Source organism: Emydura macquarii, unplaced genomic scaffold (assembly GCF_026122565.2).
Source record: "Emydura macquarii macquarii isolate MOO-44397 ecotype Brisbane River unplaced genomic scaffold, CSIRO-AGI_Emac_v2 contig_1253, whole genome shotgun sequence".
NCBI classification, from domain to species: Eukaryota; Metazoa; Chordata; order Testudines; family Chelidae; genus Emydura; species Emydura macquarii.
In genome coordinates, this window is record NW_027131390.1 from 70235160 (window position 1) to 70262520 (window position 27361).

General features: G+C 43.2%; 1 protein-coding gene across 8 annotated transcripts in view; it reads left to right on the top strand.

The window, feature by feature from the left end:
• The first annotated feature begins 4268 nt into the window (after positions 1–4268).
• The window catches only part of SESTD1 (SEC14 and spectrin domain containing 1), a 102185-nt gene continuing 79092 nt past the window's right edge, over positions 4269–27361 (top strand). For 2 of the 8 annotated variants that reach the window (XM_067549098.1, XM_067549107.1), the window contains exons 1-3: positions 10398–10702; positions 13861–13939; positions 14731–14838. The gene's annotated coding sequence lies outside the window, so the exon portion shown is untranslated. Of the gene's footprint in view, positions 4288–10155; positions 10184–10397; positions 10703–11041; positions 11061–13860; positions 13940–14730; positions 14839–27361 lie in introns of those variants that run through there. The other 6 variants (XM_067549105.1, XM_067549102.1, XM_067549100.1 and 3 more) reach the window with 5 other exon arrangements.

Below are 27361 nucleotides of genomic sequence, written 5' to 3' on the forward strand. Positions count from 1 at the left end.
CTTTAAATCCCTTCCAGCAAAGGGTCATGCCATATTGTGTCTTACAGTAGGGAGTATGTGGGACACAATCCTGCAACGCAGGAGCCGCTGCTGAGTGATGGGTGCAGGGCGGGCTTGCTCTTCAACTCCCTGCCAGGAAACTCCCCGCAGTGGTAATTTTTTTGGAAGGGTGGAGGCCATCTCAGAATTTGCCCTGGGTTCCCAAAAGCCTCTGTACAGCCTTGTCCAGCTTTGGTTAGAGCACAGGGACAGAGAGGTCTGGGCTTAGTTCTAGTATGGCATGACAATGCTGTCACCTGCTGATACAAGGGCCTAGTTGCCACTGCTCTAACCACCAGACCACACCCTGAGCTGGAAATAGGCTGTGTGGAAGGTATGTCTGTGTGGGTGGCAAGAGCTGATTCCTTACCTGTTCCCCTTACCTTTCGAGACCTCTCCTTCTGCAATTATTTGCAGTTTCGCTGCCCACCTCATTCAACTCCAAGCAAGGAGAAGAACGGTTTAATGGCTTCAGAAAAAAACAGAGCATTCTGTCCTTCAACAACCTCACTTCCCATGGAACATCTCAGACACTTTTTCAGTCCTCCACCTATCTCTGCAGTCATGAGGCTTTTAGTGCCTTTATTTTTGTGTTTACGTTTCCTGTTTCCTCTACATAAAAGGGGAAGTTTGAGGAAGTTGCATATTTTACAGAAAGAAAAAGTGATTAAACCAAACAGGATCATAGCAGAGTTTGATGCATGATATATAATCCAACAGCCACTAGCATTTGGAAGGAACTGATAAGAATGGGGCACTCTCATTGCTTGTACCTGAAGAGTGAGAAACCTATAAAGCACACCTTGTAAAGTCTCCTATAAGGGTCCCTTTTGCTTGCAAATATTGCCATTGACTTCTCTAGGGGTATGTCTATACTGATGGCAGCAAAGTCATCGCCGTCAGATCGATTTTTCTGGATCGATTGAGCGGTCAGTGTAGACCCGCTCAATCGATCAGGAAGTCGATGCAATAAATCCAGCCCCTCAAATGGCATAGCACTGCGTCAACGGGAACATGGTTCCCGTCGGTGCAGTGCAATGAAGACGGCGCGCAGAAGGGAAGCACAGCAGTCGATGGGAGTTACGCAAACTACTCTACATAACTTGCGTAACTCCCGTCAACTGCTGCCGAATTTCCAGGGCTAAGACACAACATGGGTGTTAGGGGTCACTCATGCAAAACCCTTTGCAGGAGGAGGCCATATTTTTTTCATTATGAATTATAAAAACATACATTATTAACATTTGATATATATTTACAAATATTGTTATTTGGAGTACATATTTGATACATACCAAAGTAATAAAACGTACTTTCTATATTGCGTGACAGATCTTCAGCCCATGTTAACCAACATAACTCCACTGAAATAACTGGAGTTACATAGATTTATAGCAATTGACAGTCTAGCTCAGTATTTTTCTCTCTCTTTCAGTTACCAGGATTTGATGCTATTAATGGTTCTCTCCTCCAGTTTACTTTTTGTACCACCTTTACCAGAAATCACAAAAAAGTTACAGATATTTTTGGCAAATGGTAGGTGAATGTAGCTCACTTGAGAATTCAATAGTACTAGCTAAATTTCTAAATATTGGTTTTATTTCTGTCGCTTTTGTCAGGCAGTACTTGGTGTGTTTTAATATCATTTATTAACATAGAAAAGGCTTTCTTTCGCCATTGTTTTGCCAACAATAATCTGACTGCTACCAGTAGTTAAGACATTAAAACATCAGGTTTACAAAGCTAGTTACCCATAACATGGTGATGTTGCCTTGTCATGAGGGTAATTCTCCATGTACAAATACATGCCCCCTTTTTCAATGATCACTTCCCATTTTTTGCCTACTCTAATCCTGCCACACTTCAGTGACTAGATGGATTTAATATAAACACAACCAATGAATTGCAATAATATGCAAATTACATCTTCTAGCCATTTACAGCACAAATGCTTAACTTACAATAATGTAACCATTTACACTCATTTTTACAGTACTGATTAACATGGCCACCCATCCTCTGCATCTTTCATAGAGCTGAGCAAACAAATAATACAAAGATTAATAATCTCAGAAGACAGTTGCCTGAGAACAGTCCAAAGGATCCATATCTTTATTCACAGTTCCCTTTATTCAGCAGTAGGTGGAGCCAAAGAAAATTTCTAAAGTACCCTCCATCTTCAAAAGTTGCCAACTGCTATGTGAAGGTGTCAGTAACAGATATGGAGAATCTGAGGAGTGCAGCAAAAGCAGACTTTTATTACAAGACAAGGCCTCTATAAAGCAAGGATGAGGCCAGACTCATGATTGCATGATGACATACATTAAAATGGTTCAAATATTACATAGACTGAATTGTTGGAAGAACATCAAGAGAGGAAGGAAGCAATATATAGGTTATTGCCGTAGTATGAGTATTGCTGTGACTATAACAAAGGCTGTTTTGTGTTATCACACAGCACAGTTAACAGAGCTCATGATAGTTTGTCCTTATTTCCTATAATTCACATTTAGTAGCTCCAGCATCACTTTTGGAAAATAAAAGCAATTTTAACACAAATTATAATCAACAGCATCACTGATAGAAAAATGTATTATGATCAAGTTGGATAGATTCCTACTGGAGATATCTGTGGTTAAAGCATCAGCCAGAACTCCTGGCTCTGACACAGAGTTCTCCTGAGACCTTGAGCAAATTACTTAGGCTCAGAATCTCTCCTTTGCCAAGATCTACTCAGCACAGGATGTGTGGAGAAGATCAGTTAGGGAGTCAGTGGTTGGCGCTCTCATACTCAAGATGCCTCAGGTCTGGCCCCAGTATAAATTAGAGTAGTCCCATGTTTACTATAATTTACACCATCTGGTTATGGCTCTGAGGGACTGTACACAAGCTGAAAATTGGCACAGCATAAGCACACTTCAACCTCAACATGTCCTGGGCTGGGCAAAGAGGCAGTTATCGTAAAAGTTGGCCATACATTTGATGCCGACTCTAGGGGTATTCTCTGCTGGCCACTGAAGAACAGTTCCAGCTACTTTGTACCATGATTGAGGAAAAGAGGATGAGAATTTGACCTATAAACTTTCTCAGCCTAAATTTAATTATTAAACAATGATGTACACCTACCTACAAGGTGTTTTATTAAGCTTAATTCATTGATGGTTCTAAATAGCTTAGAGCTCCTTAGTTGGAAAGCACTATACATGAGCAAAGTCTTATTGTAAAGAAAATTACATTTGTGGTAATGTGTATCTTAATTTATAAGATAGCTGCCAAGAGCACAATGTGGGCATCTGTAGGGCTTTTTATGAATTTGAATTAATAAATAAAAAACTCATTATAGAAGTCATCAGTACATTTTCTTTAACTGATCGTTTTGTTGCTTTCCAGGATTATAAATATCAGTAAATGTTGTTTCTGCTGGCTCTGCACTGAGTTCCCATCCCAGCACTGGAGGCGTTGTCTCTTCAACCCAGCCTTCCAAAGTGATCCTTAAATCTACAATGCAAAGTCCAGTAGCACTTGGAATCTTGAGTAAACATTAGCCAATCAGATAAAGCTTTCTCTCTACTCCTCCCTTTTAACTGTGAACGTGTGATACATAGACATGCATGTTAAAAAGTTAATGGAGGCTGGGTTTGGAGAGTATTAAAAACACAGCCATATTAAAATACTAGTCCTTTATTAAACTATAAAATGGCTATATCTGGTCCTGCATATTCAAGTACTTTCAAGTTGAAATTGATAAAAATAGATAGCTCTTCTCCCTTCACCATTCATAGCAGGCTGTTAAAAGCCTTTTTTGTTTAATGTTTTGTTGCAAATGGTGTTTGTAAACATCCTTTCAGCTCTGGAGGAAAGCTTTGGCAAAGAGGGACGTTTTGCAACATGTCCTAAAGGTGGTTAGACTTTGGATTTGCTTTAATCTCCTCTCAAAGTTTGTTCACAGATGATCCTTTAGAATAAGAATTATTTATCTCTAACTGCAGTGTCCCAGCAGTGTGTGATTTCTTGATAGGTTATGGCTAGAGATCCAGTCAGTGACATAGTTGGGACCTGATCTGTTAATGATTTTGATTCGAACACAGCTACCCTTTTGGAAGTAGAAATAGAAATAGAAATAAACTGGCAGCTAGACTAAGGATTGGAACACAGAGACTGTACAGCAGCCCATCCTGTTGAGGGAGGCAGACTCTACACAAGATATGGGGTTCACAGTCTGGAAGTGTCAAACGTCACTATAGCCAGGTACTTATTTGGGTGTAAGGGGAACATTTTGTAGGAAGCTGGAGGTGGAAGCAGGAATTTTTTCTATCATAAAACCTATCTGATTATGGAGCCTCAGAAATAAGCCTTAGAAGTGCCAATACCGTGACAAAGGGCAGCTGGCTTTTCTCCCCAGCTTCCCTTCTGACAAATATTTCCTCAGTCTTGACCCAAGGGCATTTAAAGCCACCTGTTGTTCTTTCAGGAACTGAACTCTCATAGGCACTGTAACAACCTTGTAGTGGCACTGGTGGGATCTATGGAAAATGAGATAAAGTGTCATTAGTGATATTGTTGCCACTGGAGCCTATGGTATCCCACTCTCTCTCCAAGTTGTCTTGCGTTGATGTTGAAGAAGAGAAGAGACAGAATAGATGCCTACAAGGCACTGACAAGGAGAGCATGTGGGGAACAGAAATAAATAACATCCACCTCTTTGAGTCATGTTGGAAAGGAGCAGATGGAGTCATAGTAGTTCTTTGCCATCTATGTCATAAAAAAAATATGATTAAGAAAGAGGAAGGAACACACTACCTCCCCCGCCCCCCGCATATTAATTAAATAAAAACACAAAAGCTTCATGACATGAATTCTAGTTTTAAACTGAAAAATAGAAAAAACTTGGCAGCCATTCTTTGATACAAACATGGGAGTGATCCTTTCTATTTTATGAGTAGCAGACTTCTCATCCTCAGACCATATCTTTTTTTCTGTTGGATGATGGCTTGATGCTTCATAGGGTTTGCAGAATGTGTGCAACATGTCACCTTAAAGAGCCTTTAGTACTGCTGGATACAGAGAGGCATGCATAAAACCTTTAACTCTCAGGAAAGCCTTGGCTTCAACGTACACTGTCCTTACTGTGAAAGAACAGAAGAATCTTGAAATATAAAACACATCTTTTCCCTCCGTGTCCCCACTGCTCCCGTATCTGCAATACTGCTAAGATTTCTGCCTTTTCTCAATAAAGTGGAGCAACAGTATACCAGCTCTTGGTCTTTTGTTACCTGGAGGTAAGAAGGAAGGGTGTGAGTGTGGTGGTCATGGTAGATCTTAATGGGATTATGTTTGCATTCCAGATTTAACATCTATGAGAGCTACATTTCAAACAAGTTTGTGGAAAGAAGAGGCCTTTGACTCCCTTCTGGAGACCCAGGCTGCAAAAGTGGTTCTTTCTGTTTTGTTGTGCAGGCACTTTCCCTTGTATTTATTTGTTTGTTTCTTTACTCTGCCTGGTACTGTTACAGGCTCTGAAGATATTGACCTCTCATCCTGTAGGTTAGCGACCCTTTCCTCTGGTCATTCCAGTTGCTCCACTCATTTATTAGGCTTTCCCGTCCACAGATAAAAAATAGTAATCTTAGGACTGATGGCAAAGGAAATGACAGATGTCATTTTATGGTCATTTCATTCAGTTGCTGCAATTTAAAATCTTTTAACCACTGGAGCTTCTTGTATGACTTTTCTCTTCTGTTAACGCTTCTTAGAGGTGCTACACATCTTTGGTAAGTTTTGCCTCTTTTTCTTAAGTGGTGACCAGCTTTCTTCATAGTTGGAGGGCAGTATCAATTGAAGGACATAATTTGGCACATAATTATGTCCCCTGTTCAAGTAAAATAAAAAATCATTTTAAGAACAGGTGCATGATGTGTAATTTGGGCTATGAACCATATTAATTCAAGTTAGGTACCCCCAGCTGCCCCCTGACCCTATAATTTGACAAGACTACATTTGAGGTTGCACAATGAGAATGAGACAAAAAAGCAAACCAAACAAAACCCTAGGACAAAAATCTGTGAAGGTGCCTACACTCTGCACCTACTGCTGAGGTTTTGCTGTTGTTGCTAGTGAAAGGGTGGCAAGGAGGAGGCAGTGGCTCACCACAATAAGGTGGCTGGAGACACTATGAGCCCCTGCTCACTCGCTTTTTGAGAATTCCTCAGACTTTCCTGCTCGGAGAGTATTGTTTTTTGGTCAGGGTCTACATTTGGAGTTTCTTGAAAACCCCCCTTCTCTCTGGCTCTGCAACTGGTGGTCTCAGCGTGCGTTGGGTGGAGGAAGGAGGTGACCATTCCAGCTGCTTTTTCTCCAGATCTCAGGACCCTTTTTAAACATAGACTCTTTTTTTTCTAACTGCTCTGTGGATTGGACTAGTAAATAAATAAATAAATAAAAAAAGCTATGTGCCAGTTTGCGCCTCAAAATCTCAATCTTGCAATTGACTCCATTCATGTTGTGTGTCAATGGGGCTTCACATGGGTACAGGGGGTCCGCCTGGGCAATTACCAGGGCAGATTCATGCCCTAAATTTGTATGTAAGGTGGAAGAGGTAATTTATTTAAATAGTGAATTAAAAACACAGGAGTCCCCTTGCTTAAAAATCTTTGTGACATTTTAGTTGAAAAAATTGATGGCCAGACACAGGTCCGGATCCTGAAAACATTTACAAACATGATTAACTTTAAGCAAGTGAATAGTCTCATTGACGTCAATGGTCCCAATCTTACAACTGACTGCTCTAACTCATGAGTCCACTCGGGCAGTCAGTTGTAGGATCTGATCCAAAATGAGCACATGCTTAAATCTTTGCAAATTGAGGAGTCTCATAGCTTAAAAAGTGTCTGAAAGAATATTTTTAAAATTTTGTAAATAAGTATAATTGCTTCAGCAATAATGTTCTGTATGATAAATTTCAGCCTTGTTAATTTTTATTATATTAAATATAAACCTCTTGAAAAACAGCGAGAAAACAGAAATGCTGACACAACTATAGCAGTATGAACAGCACCACTAGATAACCCATTGTCTGTTCTGCCGCCAGTCCATCCATGCATTGGAAATTTACAATGGCCCCATCTCAGTCATTAGGAAAAACTGATTGGCATTTATTACTGTGACATTTTTTATATTCTGGGTTTCTTTGGTGAATATATTTTGAATTGTAATCAGTCCTCATTGAAGGAAGCTTGCAAGGTAACATACACAATGCATTTGAGATGGAATCTGGGTTTTATTTCAAGGATGGCAGTGATACCTTTCCACACCAAAAGTATAATCATCAAAATGTAGGGCTTAAAGGGACCTCCAGAGGTGATCAAGTCCAGCCCCTTGTGTTGTGGCAGGACCATGTAGAAATGTTCTTGGGGGCCAGTCCCCTATGTTTTATGTATCTCTTTATTGTTGATCTTGGTTGGTATTTTGTCTAGGTAAGGAGTACAGGATAGGGCCATTTGTTGACCTAGTTACCTTTTTAGTATCATGTTTGGCATTTACATTTTGTTATTTTATTTTTCTCTGAGGAAATCATAAGGAGTGGAAGATGGGAGGGATCAGCAAGGAAAGCTACCTCTTGGAGGTCAAAATATGTAGAGAGAAAGTAAGACAGGCCAAAAGCCAGGTAGAGTTGGACCTTGCAAAGGCAATTAAAACCAATAGTAAAAGGTTCTATAGCCATATAAACAGGAAGAAAACAAAGAAAGAAGTGGGACCACTAAGCACTGAGGATGGTGTGGAGGTTAAGGATAATCTAGACATGGCTGAATATCTAAACAAATACTTTGCCTCCATTTTTAATGAGGCTAATGATGAGTTTGGGGATAGGGTGGCTAATGGGAATGAGGATATGGAGGTAGATATTACCACATCCGAGGTAGAAGCCAAACTCAAACAGCTTAACAGGACTAAATCAGGGGGGGCTGGATAATCTCTATCCACAAATATTAAAAAGGAACTAGCACATGAAATTGGAAGCCCATTAGCAAGAATTTTTAATGAATCTGTAAACTCAGGGGCTGTACCGTATGACTGGAGAATTGCTAACATAGTTCCTATTTTTAAGGAAGGGGAAAAAAGTGATCCAGGTAACTACAGGCCTGTTAGTTTGACCTCAGTAGTATGCCAGGTCTTGGAAAAAATTTTGAAAGAGAAAGTAGTTAAGGACATCAAGGTTAATGGTAATGGGATAAAATACAACATGGCTTTACAAAAGGTAGATCATGCCAGACCAACCTGATCTCCTTTTTTGAGAAGATAATAGATTTTTTAGACAAAGGGAATGCAGTGGATCTAATTTACCTAGATTTCAGTAAGGCATTTGATATGGTTCCACATGGGGAATTATTAGCTAAATTGGAAAAGATGGGGTTTAATATGAAAATTGAAAAGTTGTTAAGGAACTGGTTAAAGGGGAGACTACAACGGATCATAGTGAAAGATGAACTATCAGGCTGGAGGGAGGTTACTAGTGGAGTTCCTCAGGGATCAGTCTTGGGACCAATCTTATTTAACCTTTTTATTACTGACCTTGGCACAAAAAGTGGGAATGTGCTAATAAAGTCTGTGGATGACACAAAGTTGGGAGGTATTGCCAATAAAGAGAAGGATTGGGATATCATACAGGAAGATCTGGATGACCTTGTAAACTGAAGTAATAGAAATAGGATGAAATTTAACAGTGGAAAGGGAAAGGTCAAGGTCATGCATTTAGGGACTAATAACAAGAATTACTGCTATAAGCTGGGGATGAATCAGTTGGAAGTGACAGAGGACGAGAAGGACCTGGGCATATTTGTTGATCACAGTATGACTATGACCGCCAATGTGATGTGGCTGTGAAAAAAACGCTAATGTGGTCCTTGGATGCATCAGATGAGGTATTTCCAGTAGAGATAGCGAGGTGTTAGTACCGTTATATAAGGCGGTGGTGAGATCTCATCTGGAATACTGTGTACAGTTCTGGTACATCATGTTTAAGAAAGATGAATTCAAACTGGAACAGGTGCAGAGAAGGGCTGCTAGGATGATCCGTGGAATGGAAAACCTACCTTATGAGAGGAGACTCAAAGAGCTTGGCTTGTTTAGCCTAACCAAAAGAAGGTTGAGGGGAGATATGATTGCTCTCTATAAATACATCAGAGGGATAAATACCAGGGAGGGAGAGGAGTTATTTAAGTTCAGCACCAATATGGAAACAAGACCCAATGGATATAAACTGGCCATCAGGAAGTTTAGACTTGAATTTAGACACAGGTTTCTAAACATCAGAGGAGTGAAGTTCTGCAATAGCCTTCCCAGGGCAGCAGTGGGGGGGGGGGGGGGGGCAAAAAACCGAGGGGGCTTCAAAACTGATCTTGATAAATTTATGGAGGAGATTGTATGATGGGACAACCTAGTTTGGCAATTGACTGATCTTTGATTACTGATGGTAGATATGCCAATGGCCTGCAAAGGAATGTTAGATGGGGTGGGTTCTGAGGTATTACAGAGAATTCTTTCTGGTGGGTGAAGGGTGAGTCTTGCCCACATTCTCAGAGTTTAACTGATCGCCATATTGGGGTTGGGAAGGAATTTTCCCCCAGGGCAGATTGGCAAAGACTCTGGGGTTTTTTTTGCCTTCCTCTGTAGCATGGGGCACGGCTCACTTAAACCATGATTTGAGGACTTTAATAATTCAGTCATAGGTTAGAGGTTTATTACAGGAGTGGGTGGGTGAGGTTCTGTGGCCTGCATTGTGCAGGAGGTCAGATTAGAGGATTATAATGGTCCCTTCTGACTTTATAGTCTGAGTGTCCATCTTCATAGGAGTCATGCTGAATTGTTTGTTGTCTTTATAAATGTAACTGTGCAGATTGCCAGTCGGGGGCACTTAATACATAAAATACTAGTACTATTTTACTGCTAATAGCAGGGTCAGGCATTGTTCTTCTCTCAGGTGGTTAAGAGGTTAAAGTCAGGAAGAAAGCTGTAAGATCACCCAGGGGAGGCCATTCTCTTTCCAGCATTAGATTAATATTACATCTGATCCTCAACCGTGACGTGAAGGCAGAAGGGAGGGTGTAATGTGGATGAGTGTATGATGGTAACCAGTGGGGGAAATTCGGTGAGTGTTTGATCCTACGCGGTGGGGCACGGGGGGAAAGTGGGACTGGGTACGTGGGACTAGGTACGTACCTAGTTGGGGAGGTTAATATGGGCATTTGGGTGAGTGCCTGAGGCTACCTGGTGGGGCCAATAGGGTGATATTTGGAGGGTGGTGCCCGCTCCTAGCCGGTGGGGCTGAGTGGCGGGGGTGGCTTGGCTAGTGCATTGTTTTCCGTCGGGGTGGGGCTTGTTGTTGCCGGCTCTCTGCTGTGCTGACCCTGCCCCAAACCAGCTGCAGCAGCAGCACCGGCTAAGGGGCGGGGGAATAATGTAGCTCCACTCCTGCTGCCATCCCCAATCCCTGCACGCCGGATCCTCGGGCAGCCGCAGCAGAGCCGGACTGGGCTCTTGTCTCCGGCCGCGATCGCTCGGCGCTGCCTGCTCGCGGGGCCGGGCCGGGGGGCGGCGAGTCGGTGTGAAGTGGGTCAGTGGGGCCGCCGCCGAGGGACGGGAGCCGCCCGCCCCTAGAGCCGACCAGGTGAGTAGCCGGGCTCGGGAGAGCTCACTGCGGCCGCCGACTCCCCGGCGGCGGGCGGGCGTGGGTGGAGCGGGGAGGCGAGCAGGCCCTGCGGCCTGAGCGGGCTTTGTTCCCCGGGCTGCGGCGGCGGAGCTGGGCTCGGCTCGGCTCCCTTCTCCCGCGGCGGCGGGGGCGGGATCGTGCCCCGACCTCTCGGCGGAGCTGCCCTGTTCTCGGGGGCGGGGGCAGCGATTCGGGGGGTCCCTCCACCAGGCTCCCAGCCGCTTCTCTCGGGAGCAGGCGTGCGCTGCGGATCGCCCCCACGTCCTGTGTGTGGCGGCTGACGAGCCCCAGCGGGGCCCCCCCAGCGCAACCCCAGGTCAGCTTGGGCCGCGCTACAGGTTCGAGGAAGGAGGTTCGTGCCTGGCCCTGGGGCCCGGGGCAGCCCCCGTCTGGCGGGGCTCCCCCGGCGCGGCTGCCCCTTTGTGTTGTCCCTCCCCGGGGCGGCGGCTGTGGAAGGACGCGGCTCCCCTTCTCGCTCTGTGGCACCCTTGCAGTTTTGCACAAGCAGCCGCAGCCTTTCTCCTCCCCCGCCCGTGTTGGTGTGTTGCACGCCCGGCTTTTTGCACCCTGCCACCGACCGTTAGACTTTGAAAGGGGGGAAAGATGGTGGGTTTTGGCCGAGGGAAGGGACGAGACCAGACTCCAGAGGAAAGGTGCCAGCATCCTGGGGTGCAGCTATGGTTGGCTTATCGCTGTGCCCCATTTGTACTGTGTAATGATGGGGCTCTGCTGGTGTCCCAACAATCCCTGTGGTGTCAGTGCTTTGGCATCCCATCCTCCTGGCTTCTGGACGCTAAAGGCGGAGTGGCCATGGTTGCCATTTCTTTGATTTTTGACAGGTCCATTGTCTTGTAATTTTGCCTTTTCCCCCTTCTGATCGTACTGCTTTGTGCTACCCATTGAGAAGTTTATAGAGGTTGTTAGCCAGAAATGTGTGGGAAGGACCTACTCTAAAGCACTCTCTTTGAGTATTGTGTGTGCACAGAGGAAGCTTTTTGGTGATAATCTTATGAATGGAGACAATCATTGAAGGACAACCCTCTGTTTTTTAAATGAGCAAAAATTAGTAGTGCTTATGTGGACCCACCAAATGGCTCAAGACTGAGTCAGTGGGCAATTTTTGTCAGCTCTTTTGTCATCCCATCTCTCCAACCCTTAGAAAATATAATTGGTCGTTGCACTGATTGCAATCCTAAAAATGCAAGTGTCCTCATGATATCTGCAAAGGTGAAATGTTGAGTTTGTTCTCTTTAAAATGTGCAATGATTTAATCAGTATTTATTTCCGTCCCCCCCATTGCATTATGTTTAAGATGTATAGCAAACAATGCATACCATTATTGTGTATGAGGAGCAGCCATATTGCTCTTCTTACGCCCCAGTGAGGACTCTCCTTTTAAACTGAATAATTTATTTTCTGGTTCCCAGCTGGCATTGTTTTACCCTGAGCAGTCATTATTATGAGAAGAAAAAGGGAGGAAGGGTGGCCTCAGGTTGAAACAGACAAAAGTTTGGTTCCAAAGGCCTAGTGCAGGAATGGGGGTACCGACCATGAAAAGGCACGGTAGACAGCTGGAACATAACATTTCTTTGCAGTGATGGATGTGCAGAGTCTGCAGAATCCTGGAGATTCAGAGGAATCTGCATTGCAACTCACTGCCTCCTGCAGAATCGCATAAAAACAGCCCTCGCCAGCTGGCTTGCAAAAAAATTATTGATCACCATCTGGGAAAATATCCTGGCTGCTCGTGTCACAGCATGAGTCGGAAACTTTCCCTGAAGACTGGGATGGCCTAAGCCATATTTTCTTGCTGAATCAAAAGTTTCATTTAAAAAAACGAAGCTTTTGATTCTTTATAGTAGTGAAGATAACCTTCATTAGGTGGACCAATGTAGTGCTGTCTTCCTGAGTCTGTAGACAGGGTGTTCCAGTACCTGGCTTTGCTGTAGTGCAAAGCTTTCCTAAACAGGAACACAGAGAGAGGCTAGTTTCGCTGTTGTTCAGCCTTTGGGGGCCTCACTGATATAGACAAGAAGCAGATCAGTTTCAGTTAGCTATTTCTTGAGAAAGCTATGAGCAGCCACAGGGAGGGCACTGGAGGTATTCTTGGGAAAGGGGAGCCAAAACACAGTGGTAGAGAACCCGAACACAATCCCCATACAGCAGTCAGAAGTCTTTCAGGTAGGGGAGAGGGAGGGAAACTTCTCCCTTCCAGCCGCAAAAAGTTGGTTGGGGAAGCCTATACATTTATCAGTTAGATTCAGATAGAATAGGTAGAGCATCTGAGCAGGGCCCCAAACCAGCACTGTCATAGGAATCCCACCATCCACCCTTTTTTGAGTGGCTTAGGTAGGGGGGAGCGGTATTGCTACAGTGTGCTGCCCCTGTTATGAGAGAAGTTGATATTACATTTGGGTGCATGAGAAACCTAAGGAGCTTATTTAGATTAATCACTGGCCTTGTGTCTTGATATGATCAATACAAATCCATGCTTTTTTTCTTTCTTTTTGTACATGTGGGCATTGTCCACCATAAGATATGCCCATCATATTGAATTATTTATCAAAGCTTCATTTTTTGATTCGGAAAGAGTATCTTCTCATGCCTTGTGTTCTAACATAAATGGTGAGTGAAGTTTGTAACTATCAAGTTTCTTTTAGGGCAGTGACTGGACCAGTTTATAATCACCTCTATTTTCTTTTACTCCCTACACTGTCTCCCTCCACCCCCTTTGCTTTGCTGTTTTCCTTCTTTGGGGCTATCAAATTTCAGGCTCTCTGTGGCTCACCTCTAGCTGAAAATATATTACAAGAAGTGTGGTTCTCATTGCTTTCCCACTGCTTCCGGTGCTGCCTCAGGAGCATAGCCTGTTAACTGTAAGCAATGCTAATTTCTACCATATGTTTTAGTACAAAACATGGGATTCCTGCAATCCCACACACAACTTAAATGTGTGTGAATATATAATGGAAACTTTGCCCCGCTTCCACTGTGTAAATTGTGATATTTATATAAATCATTGTTTTCAAGCTCCAAAGTAACAAGACTTCTAAATAATACTGTATATTAAACTACTGAAAAATATGTTCAAATGAAACTTTCATTTAAATTCACAGAACCCAGGAAGCTCTGAGTAAAAGCTCAAATCTACATCCTTAACACATCCCATGGTATCTGAATACTGCAGCACATATGGTAAGTAGTAATATCTATAGTTTGATTCAGTAATGTGATAATTAAAATCTTCATTCAAAATTTGTTTAGTTCCCTCCCTCTCATGTTAGAATACAGGGCATGAGAAGATATCCAGGCAATGGATTTAGTGGGAGAGTTAAGAAAGGTATCTCAACTGTAATTCAGAGCCTCTTTATGGAGGTTTTATTTAGGCTCTACATGTTCTTTGTTTTTGAGTTTTGTGGGACCTATTTTCAAATAGTGATATTTTTAAAAACCAAACTTTAGATATATAACTTACATTGTGTAGTACTGTTTAACATCTTAGTTCACTTGATTTGAATAGCGACCTTCTCAGAATGGTGCTGTTAGTGATCAGTTTCTACAGTGAATACAGTGATGGTTTCAGTATCTAATCCAGATACTGAAGTATCTTAAAATGTTTTAGGACAGAGCATGAATGAATACAGAGAAAATAGCATGGGAGGTTTGTGAATTTTACTAGAGAGAGGGAGTTGATAGTGATATGGGGAATGCGGGGGAGAAGATTTGAAAAGCATCTGGGAGATGCATGGAGAGAGACAGGAAGATTGTTTCAGAAGGAAAAGGCATGGGTTAACCTGTGCATAGTCACGGAGATGGGGAGCAGTAGATAGAAAAGTCTACTGTTGAAACTTTCTGCTCTATGGACTAAATTAGACGCAAGTCTATGGAAGAGAAGACTTTGAAGTGAGAAAAAACTTACACTGGATTCTAAAATGGACAAGAAAGTGAGAGCAGATGAATATGGGGTGCTGTTTTCTTGTTTCTAGGTGAGAAGATGAGCTGCTGCATTTTGGACAAATTGACGTTTGGAACATTGGGACATAAGGAATCCATAAAAAAGGAAATAACAGTAGTTAAGAGAAAAGGAGATGAAGGTATGAATTGGTAGATGAGTGGCTGAAATAGTGCTTGATGTAGGAGTGCTGCAGAAACGATAGGTGGATTTACAGACATAGGAGCGTAGGAGACAAATTAGAATTCAGAGTCAAGTTAAACTCTTGGGTTCATGGCAGTAGGGTGAAAATGAGGTTGGTGTTGAGATAGAGGTGGTAGAGACCTAATAATGTAAACTTTTTTGACCAATTAAATAGGGCATCTGTTTTGAATGTGTTGAGTTGAAGGCTTGAGGGGGGCTGAGGATTGAACAGAGAAAATAAGGCAAAAAATGAGAAAATGTTTGGGAAATGAAGTGAGTGGATGGGTTTTCTCTAAGTAGATTAGGGTATTCTTGACATAGAAGTGAATTTGAGGTTGAATTTGGAAAAAGAAGTGGCCTTTCTTACTGGAATGAGTTGGCATGAACACATAACACACGTTAGATGTTATGCACTGCTTTATCTTTGTTTTATTGTGGTGGTGAAAATGTTGATTTTTTTTTTTTTTTTTTTTTAAATCAGCAGAACCCTATGCTGTGAGTCATGGTACACAAGTGACCACCTCTTTCCCTATGTATCAGCTTGATGGCTAAGGTCACCTGATTTGATTTTGCTGACATTTTTTAAATGTGCCACCTTTAGGACTTGAGGCAGGATGTTATCAGTGGAAAACAGGTGTTAACCACTGTGGAACTTGCTTCAGATAGCTGTCCTCCTGGCCTGTTTACTAACTTTCAAAGCAAGCAGCAAGGCACATAATTTTTGGCCAAACACTGTTTTGTTATTGGATCATTACTGTGGTGACTGTTATTCAGGTTGTATAGAGTGGGGGTGATTTGCGTTATCTATTCTGGCTAATTTGTTAGTTGCTGCTTATTAAATGATTGTGTGATCAGAGGCATAGAAAGGGTACAGAAAAATAAAGAAAATAAGCACATTGTGCAGTTTATAGAAGTGACATATCTAACAAGATTTTATTTTTAAGTAGCAGCCCAAATAATTATAATTTTATATGGTAACATAAGATCTAGTTAACTTCATTCTGTTTACAAAATTTTTCCAGATATAAATATATCAGATGAATAAGCCATTGGTGCATACATACTGTAAGAGTCACATGTTATTTGCATGTTTGATGTGGACAAACTGCACTTTAACCAGGTCAATAGATCAATCTATCTAAGGTACTTCTGTATTGTATTGCAGTATCTGAGCATCTCACAAGTGTCAGTGCATTTATCCTTATAACCCAACCCGTGAGGAAGGGCAGTACTACATATTCCCGTTTTACAGATGGGAAACTGAGGCACAGAATGGCTAAATGACTTGCCCAAGATCACACAGGATGTCTTTGGTATAGTGGAGATTTGAACTGATATCTCCCAGTTCCTAGGCTCTTACCCTAACCATCCTTCCCTTATGCATTTATAATTAATAGAGTTTTATTCTCTTGTGTGTGGAGAATTATTGTTCATATCTTCCATCTCATGCATCAAAAGGCAACTACTCCCAGAAAAAGATTTTAAACATACAGAGGGTTCTTCAGGGTATTATAAGGCTCACACACAAGCTTATTCTTGAATTATGCATGTTGAGACACCATTCACAGGGCATCAAAATACAGTTGCCTAGATTTGTAAGAGATTTTTTTTGTTAATCAAGGGAGGCAGAATTTCATTCTTTGTTCTCATCTTCAGCTTTTGCTCAACTTCATTTTAAATTTTAAGCATTTCTGATGTGTGCATCATGGTAACATATAGGGACCCAAATATATAAGCTTTAGTTGAGAGAAATACATATACGCTTCTATAGTACCACTGCAGAATATATGGGAGCAAATAATATAATTTTCAATAGTGTCACTATGGCATTGTGGGCCATACAGATCACACTGAAATGTTCCAGGGCCTTGGGTGAGACCAACATACTAGTTTTCACTGTAACCTAAGCCAGTCTTGCATATTATTGTGAAGTCTTATTGTCATAAAATGAACACCAAGTTCTAATCTCAAATCCTAGAGAATCTTTATACTTCAGTTGCTCTGTACTGCCAGCAGTTGTACTCCATCCGTACAGCTGTTTCTCTTGATTTATTTTTTCCTCGGCTGCTTATGGTTTGGAATCGTCTGTTCCGTTTATCCTCTTACATTGCCTGCTGTTATTCATCAGCTTTACAAAATACTTCCTGACTGCTCTCAGTCATAGAAGATGGGAAATTTGAACGTTCAGGTGCTATCTCTTCATCATAGTCTGCTCTCTTTCATCTCTTTGTTTAAGGGCTGCTCTTGAAAGACTTAGAAATATAGTGCCTTATCTTAGCATATCTTTTTGAGATTGGTAGATTGGTAGGGAGAAGGAGAATTTAGCTTCTTATTCCACTGTTGATGGATATTCATCCCATGACTCTGGAGCTGCATGTCAGTCTGGGAGGATCTGTGCATGTGATCTGTGCTTTGTGTCCCGTTGCTGGCTCTCCAACAAGGCAAGTAGGATACCAATCACACTAGCAGTACTCATACTGCTTTGGGGCCTGTATATTAGACAGCACAAGGGATGTGGAACAAACAGACCAATGGAACAGGAGCCATAGAGTTCCTCCCACTGGTGAAGAGGATGGGGAGGAAAAGAAGCTACTGGACTTTAGGTGAGGAGGGATAGTTGAATAGGGTTCACCTCCAGGAGAGGGAGATGTATAAATAGGGGAACTCCCACTTCCACCTTCACCAGATAGAGGAAAGGGAGAGAGGACAATGTGCTGTCATTGTAATGTTGCATCTTGCTTGTTCAATATCAGATATTTGTGATATGTTCATTTCTTTGTCAGAGAGATTTACCTAGCTATTAAAGATTGAGTAACATATATATTTAAGAGCTGTCTTTTGATTCAGGAGTATTCATGTAAGAAATTATAATTCAGTTTTTCAATCTGTCTATCAAAATAAAGATCCTATTTCAGAGCAGAAAAGGGGGAAGAAAGTGAAATTCAGAATATTGGAAACAATGCAGATATACTTGTTATCAGTTATTGTTTTTAAGGTTTTTTCCCCCTATGGGATCTTTTATTGGAAGGGATATTTGGGAGGAGAGTTTGAACACAGAGGTATTCTTGCTCCATATCACCATCCACCTTTTCTCTGCCTGTCTGTTCTTTGCATAGTCCCTCTTTTTCTTCAAGGCCGTTTGCCCTGAGTTAATGGCTTTCCACCCATCCTGCTTTCTGGATATTGATCCTCTTAAATAAAGTGAGGACAAGAGTGAACTGTCCTGTACCACTTGGGTCTCCTATGGTGGCAGTTGGACTGTAGGTCACTTCATAATTTGGTTATTACACGAGTCAAGAGGTGTCCAATCTGTAGTCCTCAAGGGTGATGGTGTTGGTTGGGAAGAAAATATGCATATGATTATCAATGGAAAATGTGCTCCCAAGGCCATGCCCAAATAATCTTTAAACAAAAGCTTTTGAATCAGCTTCATCACCACAGAGATGGGGCACCACCTCTTTAATTGCCCTCCACTGCTTACTCTGCAGCCCCAGGCGTGGCTCTAATGTGAGCTGAGTGCTCTGGGCAGCTGCTGTCTCTTCTGTGAAGAAGCTACTCCCCTTCTGGCTGCCTGCTGCATCGCAAGGGAGGGAAGAGAAGCTCTGGTTGTTCCGTTGACTGTTGGTTTGTGGGAATCCCAGAGAAAACAGCTAGACTAGCTCTGGGTGAGCCTAGGGGAGGGCCTAGCAAAGGATGACTTCCCCTCATCTATGCTGACACCTATGGCAGCAGGTAGGGGAGTAGAGGGGAGAAGGAGGTGCTGAGAACCAACAAAATGAGGACTCTGATTCCCAGCTTGAATCTCAACCTTGATTAAAGCAGCACCAGCTGGCAACTCTGCCAAGGGACCATATGTCAACTCTGCCCTTGGCTGTAGGAGAGAGGTGTAGAAGTGAGCTATGCTTGTTGAGCTGAGGGAATCCCCGTTAGGGGAATTGCAAATGGTTTCTCCTCCCTAGAGTTGCCTGAACAAGACTGCAAGTCCATGCTAAAATATTGATTGTGGTTCCTTTGACCTTTGGTTGCAACTATATGCTTGGCCTTGAGGCTGAAAGGACTGGTAACCCTGCTCCACCAAGCTCATTTGAGTCAATGCAGCAATATCCCTGGGCTCTCTGTGTGTCTGAGCTCCAGGGCCAAAGCTGGGTGAGAGATGCTCTCTATGGCACTATCCCCTGATGAAGTCAGAGAGATTTCCTCATATGAGAGCTAATTCTTTCAGCATTTTCTTATATAAACTGTCCTGTCAAAAGATTGCTGTGTAGATGTGACCCAGCTGCACTTGCTCCTGGCAACATGGATCCGAAGGAAGGATGCTCAAAATGGGAATGGAAAGCCTGAGCCGTAGTATGTAGTTTTTTTGCTCAAACGCTTTGGCCTCTTTTCATACCCTACGATTTGCTGGATTTTTCTGTGGATTTTAGGGTGCCTGGGGCTTTGGAGAGCTGTGTCTAATGCCCATTAGAATGACTGGACAGAAATTCTGTAGCCTTACAAGGCAGTGCAGTTTGGGGGACTGAGCACAGAGTTGGGAATCAGAAGGTCCTGCATTCTAATATTGCCTCTGCCACTGACTTGCTGCGTGGCCTTCAGCAAGTTACTTAATTTCCATCTGTTTCCTCATGAGTAAAATAGGGATAATTCATATCCACTTACCTCCCAAGGTGTTGTGAAGGTTGACAGATGTCTGCACAATGCTCTGCCTTTGGTTTGTTACATTCAGAGCTCAGTCTGACACAAAGCCTAGTGGCTTTTTTTTTTTTTTTTGCATGAGGCTGGGGAGAGGAAGGGAGTGGAGTGGAACTGCTAGAGTTGTTGCTTTTGAACCTTCTCCTCCCCCACCCCCCAATGAGGGAAAGATGCTCTGTGGCTCCCCCCATACTCCTGCACCCAGCTAGGGGGATGGGACTCCAGCACTCTCCTCCTCCTTCCTTCCTTCCTGACCCTGTGACTGCTGTTACCAATCTAGGGTGTCTCTTTCTCCAGTCTGTGAAATGAATAACTGTCTTGAGCTCAAATTTAAAACCTCCTCCATTTTCTCCCTCATTCACCAGTCCCCTCTCCATTGTCTGTCTCTCTCCCTATTCATCATCCTGCCCCACATTTATCTTCACCACTTGCTATCCCTTTCACTTTCTCTTCCTCTACAAAATTGAGGGAAGGTGAATGGTAGAGAAGAGATAATGAATGTATGATATGGGGGTGGAGGGAAGGGGTCACTGTAGAAGGAGGAGGAAAAGAGTACGAAGAAGTACCCAGCGTGAAGAAAAGGGATGGATTAGAAGAGGTAAGGCATGAGAGACATCATACACTTGTGCTCAGCCATCCAGTTTGTTCCATAAAAGAGGAGAGGGGAAATAGCAGTGGCTTTGGGCTCTGATTTAGCCTAGTGAAATGGTTTAATCCTTGTGCTTGTGGATGTTGGGTACAGTTTTCAGTCCCTTCATGTGTGTTTTGTCAGGAGTAGAGCCGACTTGAAAATGGTTTTCTTGTCCTGTGAAAACTTTTGTTATTTCCAAAATGTTCTTTTCTGTATTGGGACACACACGTGATCTTTCATGGAAAAAATCAGACAGAGAGGCTCACTTCAGAATAGCCGATAGGCTGGTGGTCAGTGCACTCATCTGGGATGTGGGAGACCTGCCTTCGAGTCCCTGCACTGCCGGATTCAGGGCAAGGGACTTGAACCTCAGTCTCTCACAACCCACGTGAATGCCCTGACCATTGAGCTGTAGAGTCAGCCTTTCTCTCTGGTCCAGTGGATATTTTATTTATACAAAGTGGAACCTGGGCCTTTTGCATCCCAAATGAGTGCCCAGACGACCAGACTATTGGCTGTTCTGGAATGGTTTGCACTTTCTTAGTTTTGACCAGAAGTTCCATCCTTGACCCAAGGAAGAAACCTTTCTGGATGAAAATTTAGTCGCAAACTGATATGTTCCTGGAAAAAGTTTGTTTCAACAAACTGGCATTTTCTGACCAAAACCATTTTTTTAAATTTAAAATTGCTCAACTGGCTGTAGTCAGGGGTTCTTGCACTAGCGTGTCCACAACAGAATGGACATTATATGTTACATTTGGTTTAAATTTAAATAATCTTGAATGCTGCTGAAACTTACAAGGTCTATAATTTTTGCTTGCTTAACCTTTTGGTAAGAATTAACACTGCTTTGGAAGACGAGAAACATTTTCTTTATGTGCTGCTTGAAAGTCAGGCATGAGGTAAAATTTCAATATGCTCTCTTTTAATTATATAATCTTGAGGAAAAAGACTAATCAGTTTAGAACTGAACAACATTGTTTAAACAAGATAAACCAAGATTAGATCTCTTATAAAATATGTGGAATTAAGACCTTTAAGGAATTGGTTTTAAAGGGTGAAGACTCTGTTCTCTCCCCCCGCCTTCCCCAAGTCTATAGTAAAAATACTCATTTTGAGAATCTTCAGTTGCATACTAACATTTATATTCATCTTAGGAGAGCTTTTGTGGCTTTTACAAAAATTCTATAAAATTAAACAATATTTGTTTCCTGTTAGGTTATAAATTATGAGAAAAGGGGACAGATTTTACTGCTTTTATACTTGTTTGCCTTATTTGTGTGCATAAGCATGTTATAATTTGAGAAGCATATCCTCAATTGTATAAAACAGACTTTTTTTTTTACCTTATCCTGCCTACCACCACTCCAGTGCTGTATATTCCTGAGTACTTTGAATCAAGTTAAGTGACTGAAGCATGGGAATTCTACTGCTACTCTTAGTCTACACTCTGGGGTGTCCTCTCTCCCTCCCCCCTAACCCTAGATTATTATGGAGGATATGGACTAAGGTACCACCAGAATGCTGCTATTTGGCTCACTACCTCTTTACTCCTTTGTGTGTGTGTGTGTGTGTGTGTGTGTGTGTGTGTGTGTGTGCGCGCGCACGCAGTCTCCAGCTGTCTGATTTTATGGCAGATGTTTCCATTTGGATCAGAGATTGCTGATTTAAGCTGATCCAGGATAAGACTGAAATAATGCCTTGTGGCTTGAGGATAGCAACTTCAGGAACTTGAATGGTGGTTTATGTACTTCTGGCATTCAGAGGGTGAAACAGCTGGCTATGAAACATCTAGAATTCAGGAGTTGGTCTGCATTTCTCTTTGCACAGAAGACCATTTGCTGTAGTATTGCAGAATGGGTATTTTTATCTGTACTATTATAAATTATTTCTACTTAAGCCTGGTCTACACTACAAACTTAGGTCGATGGAAGCTGCCTTATGTCAACCTAATAATGTCTGCGTTTATACTACCAGGCCCCTTCTGCCAACCTAACTTACATGTAATGTCAACTTAATTACTCCACCTCTGCGAGAGTTGTAGCACTTAAATGGATGTTGATGGGTTGACAGAGAGGCAGTGTGAGCTGACAGTCAACAAAGGGTAAGTTGACTGAATTGACCTCTAGGAGATGTCCCACAGTGCTCCCTTGTGACTGCTCTGGAAATCATGTTCAGCTCTGCTGCACAGCAGCCAGGTACACAGGAAACCTCTATTAAAGCCTTTGGAAATTTTGAATTCTCATTTCCTGTTTATCAGCACGGAGAGCTTGCTAGGCAAACTGAGCATGGCAACTCAATGACCCAAATGTGCTCCAGCCTAGAGTACACAAGAGGTGGTGGTGGATTTTATCGATCGGTGAGTAGAAGAGTCTATGCAGACACAGCTCCAATCCAGCCAAAGAAACTAGACATCTCCATCATACCCCATGCAATCTTTTTGTAGAAGGGCTAGACCAGGGACATGCAGCAGTGCCGTGTAAAAATCAAAGAATTTTGGTAAGTATATCAGAGGACAAGGGAGGTGGACAGTCATTTTGGTTCTGCACCACAGACCTGCCACTTCTACAATGAGCTGCGTGTGTGATTCTTGGTGGCAACCCAATCATTACCCCCAAATGCAGCATGGATACCTCCTGGAAGTCTTGAGACCTGGGCCTCCTCACGCAACAACAAGGAGGACGTTCTGGATGATGAAGAGGAGAATGGGAGACAGGCAAACAGGAGGTCCATTCTCCCCAAGAGGCAGGAGCTATTTTTAACCCCAGAGCAGTCCAGCCAGTTGCAGGACACGTGGTGCTGACCGTGATGCTGGGAAAGGCACCGTTGGTAAGTATGCAGTTTCAATCCAACTGTAGGGGTTACGTACTCTTATTTTGTGTCCAATATGAAGAAAAAGTGAGGTGCAGTGGGTATGTGGTTCCCCAGTGGCTGCTATGACTACACGGAGGGTGCTCTCCGGAAAAAACTGTTTATGTGCACAGGGATGGTCCGGGAATCTTCTCTGAAGATCTCTAGGAAACTTTCCTGGAGATATTCTGCAATCCTTTGTAGAAGGTTTCTGGGGAGGGCTGCCTTATATCTTCCACCATGGTAGGACACCTTCCCATAGGACACTGCTATTCCAGTATTAACTTTGCTGGAATTATTGTTGGTTAGCAGCATAAGGATCAGGACTGCACCCAGATGCTTGCAGCATCTGCTCCCTTGCCACCTCTGTTACCCTCAGAAGACTAATATCACATAGGATCACCGAGAGGAGACGGTGGAAGTTTTCATTGCAAGTGCTTATATAGCAAACAGTAGATCACGGTTTCCCTAACATGCCAGTGGTTTGGTTGGCAGGGATTGGCATTGACTTCAGAATCTTCAAGTCCAGGGCATCTACTACCAGCAGCATTAAGGGAAAGAGTGTTGGGCTTCCTGTGTTTTCTCATAGCTGCATACTCACCTTCCTCCCCCACAACCCACCCTGGAGCTGCCTTGGACAAAAACCACAATTTGGGAGGCTTAATGCTGGTCCCTGGTCTCAAAGCAATGTCCATGTTGCTGGGTGGGAGCATTGTCCACATACCCTACCTGTGTTCCTGATGCGGGTTTCCCACAAGTTGCAGCACAGGCCCCGTTGCAGATGCCACTGGGCCATACTCACCATGGCTGGAGCAGCAAACCAGTTCATCGAATAGGTAGGGAGTCTGATTGTTCTGGCTTGCACTTGAGTGTAATAAGGGGAGTGGTTTATTAAATAGCAACCTTGCGCTAGACCCTGAGTATGCACTGACAGTGGTTGCCTTGTTTTTGCATCCCTTACAGTGGAAAGCTTGGCCTTCAGTGCATTCTCCACACCGGTGGAGAGGATTTCGCAGAACAGAAGATGGAGAAAGAGAATGTGAGATGAAATGTTCCAAGGTAATGAACTCCTCTGGGACAGCTGACACAGAGCTAAGAGCCTGGAGGATTTCATTGTCTGAAAAACTGGGCATGGGCATGGAGAGCAGATCATCCCAGGAGCATAAGCGTGCCATGCAGGATGAGATGCTGTGGATTATGAAGGACCAATCAGACACGTTGAGACGTCTGGTTGAGCTTCAAGAAAAGCAGCTTGAGGCTAGAGTCCTGATACAGCCCCTGCAGAATGACTTGCAAGCATTGCCCTATTCCCAATCCTCCTTCCCCCAGAGGTGGAGGCAGCGAGGGGAAGGTGCAGCCATGCATTCCACTCAACACTGGGGAAGAGTCCTAAGAACAAAAGGTGGCCATTCAAAGACCTTTAATGGGCAAGACTTCTCCACTTTCACAGACGAGCTGCATTTGTTTCTCCCCTCTCAATTTTACCCCACTGTTTGCCCAAGGTTAAATTATTTCCCTGTTCTTTCTGATTCTTTGGTTTTGTGCAATAAAAGTCAATATTTTGTGAATTAAATACTCTTTATTTATTCCACTAATGAAGATCTGGGGGAGAAGGGGAGGTACAGGGAAAGTGATGCAACGGTATGGGTATGGGAAGGCAGAACGCAGATATGCCGCACACATTATTGTGTGTCATTATTGAAACAGGTTTTCAGAGCCTCCCGGAGATGCAGAGCTCCTTGCAGGGCTCTTCTTATTGCCTTGGTATCTGGCTGCTCAGAATTAGCTGCCAACTTATCCACCTCCACGCCCCACACCTGTGGAAATTTCTCTCCCTTTGCCTCACAGATATTATGGCGCACACAACATGCAATGATAACAATAGGGATATAGTTTTCACTGCGGTCTAACCTAGTAAGCACACTACACCAGTGACCCTTTAAATGTCCAAAGGCACATTCCACCACCATTCTGCACTTGCTCAGCCTATTGTTGAACTGCTCCACACTGCTGTCCAGGTGGCCTGTGTATGGCTTCATGAACAAGGGGTAGGCTGGGTCTCTCAGGATCACTATTGGCATTTCAACATCTTCAGTGGTTATTTTACAATCTGGAAAGAAAGTCCATGATTGCAGCTTTCTGAACAGACCCGTGTTCTTAAAGATGCGTGCGTCATGCATCTTTCCTTACCATCTCATGTTTCTCAGTGGAACACCCACTGTGGTCCACCAGCACTGAACACCATTGAAAAGTATCCCTTTTAGTTTATGTACTCTTTGGCAAGGTGGTATGGTGCCAAGGTAGGGCTATGCATGCCATCTATCGCCCCACCGCAATTAGGGAATCCTATAGCAGCAAAATTATCCACTATGTCCCCCATGTTGCCCAGAGTCACTACGCTTCTTAGCAGAAGTCAATTAGTGGCCTTGCATACTTGCATCACAACAGCTTCCATGGTGGATTTACCAACTCTGAATTGATTCCCACTCACCGATAGTAGTCTGGCATTGCAAGCTTCCACAGAGCAATTGCGACTCGCTTGCTTCTCCACTGTCAGACCAGGTCTCAATTTAGTGTTGCAGCTCTTCAGTGCTGGGGAAAGTTCTGCACAAAGTTCCTGGAAAGTGGCCTTCCACATTCAAAAGTTCTGCAGTCACTGCTCATCATCCCATAGCTGCATAACTATGTGTTCCACCAGTCAGTGCTTGTTTCCTGGGATCAGAAACAGCAGTCCACCACGTTCAGCTGCTGTGCGACTGCCCGCAGTAACCGGGAATTGTTTTGTTCTATAACTAGCAGCAGGGCTGCTTGAATGACATTGCAATGTTCTGTGCAGTGACACCTGTCTCAGCTCTGAAAATATGGCAGAATAAGTTGCGAGGTGTTTGTAATACTCACAACAAGAGTGCACAACCGAGTGAGGTCCATGCTTCTCGTATGAGTGGCTAAGCCAGACTTTCAAAAAAAGGCACGAAAAATGATGGGTTGTTTGCCGTTGGTATGATGGTAGGGAGGGAGGAAACTGCATCATGGGAGGCCTAAGCCATGTTCCCATTCTCCCTGCAACAATGTTTTGGTTCTGTGAGGTTTTGCAAGCCCTTCCCAACCCCCCCTGCAGCTAGTTGCACTGTGGGATAGCTACCCACAGTGCACTGCTCTGTGCATTGATGCAAGTGCAGCTAGTGAGGAGGTACTCCACCGACACAATGAGCGTGGTGTGGACACGCCCGACCGATTTAATTACTGTGGTGGCTGGATGTCGACTTAATTTACATCGACTTAACTTTGTAGGGTAGACATGCAAGCTGCAAGAAATAGAGTCACAAGCTACAACAGTTTTGAATGTAACTGTCTATCTGCTTCTTGGTTAATTATAGGCATTTCTTTGGCACTCCTGGTTGTCTTGACTTCTCAGAAACATCAATTAATTAAACCTCACATACTCCTATGAAGTAGGGAAGTAATTTATAACATCCCCCTTTTAGAGATTGAAGAATAAAACGGGTAAGTAGCTTGGCCCGGGTTATACATAAACTCCATAGCAGAAACGGAAACCAGTTTTTCAAACTTCTAGTTCTGTGCCTTCACCAGAAGACTTTTTTTTTTTTTTTTTTTTTTGCTATTTAATGAAGAGTTAATTTATTTGTTTAGTGATAGCCTTTCTAGAATGTTGAGTTCAGCAAAACTCAAATTTCTGAAAACCAGGAAATACCGTGTTAAGGTAAACACACATGCAACCTTAGCTCTGCGCCCCTGGACCTGGCAACAGCCACTGGGAATTATCTGCCTGCACTCCAGCTGCATTTACTGTGTTAGGTGTAGCTGCCTGGTATGGTGGAGGAATAAGTTGGAGTAGCTTGGAAGAGCTGTGATTGTGATAGGAGGAGATCTGGGTCTGAGTACCCCTTTACATGTGTGATCGAAGGAATGAGGTATATGTGTACCTTGAGGTTTCAGTCTGCATCATTTCAATATGTTGTATGAGTAGCAGGGCACTGGGGTCGTCTTGCCATGGGTATTGTCAGTAGTAAGGTGGACTACGTGGATTTGATGATGGGCAGGGAAAAGTATAGGTTTAGATAGTATCTTGTGTGAAAGGCTTGTGTGAAGTGCTTACATTTTACAAGCATGGTGTTCTGTCCAGGATAGGCTTGGTGTTTTGAGTGTAGGGCAAATGCAGGTAGCGCCTGTCCATTACAGTGAAAAGGCAGAGTGAGAGTATGTTATTGCCATTATGGGACATAGCCCAAAGAGAGCAGAGTTAAAGTTGCATGGGCACTCAGATCCCAGCACACGCATAGAAGGGAAGAAT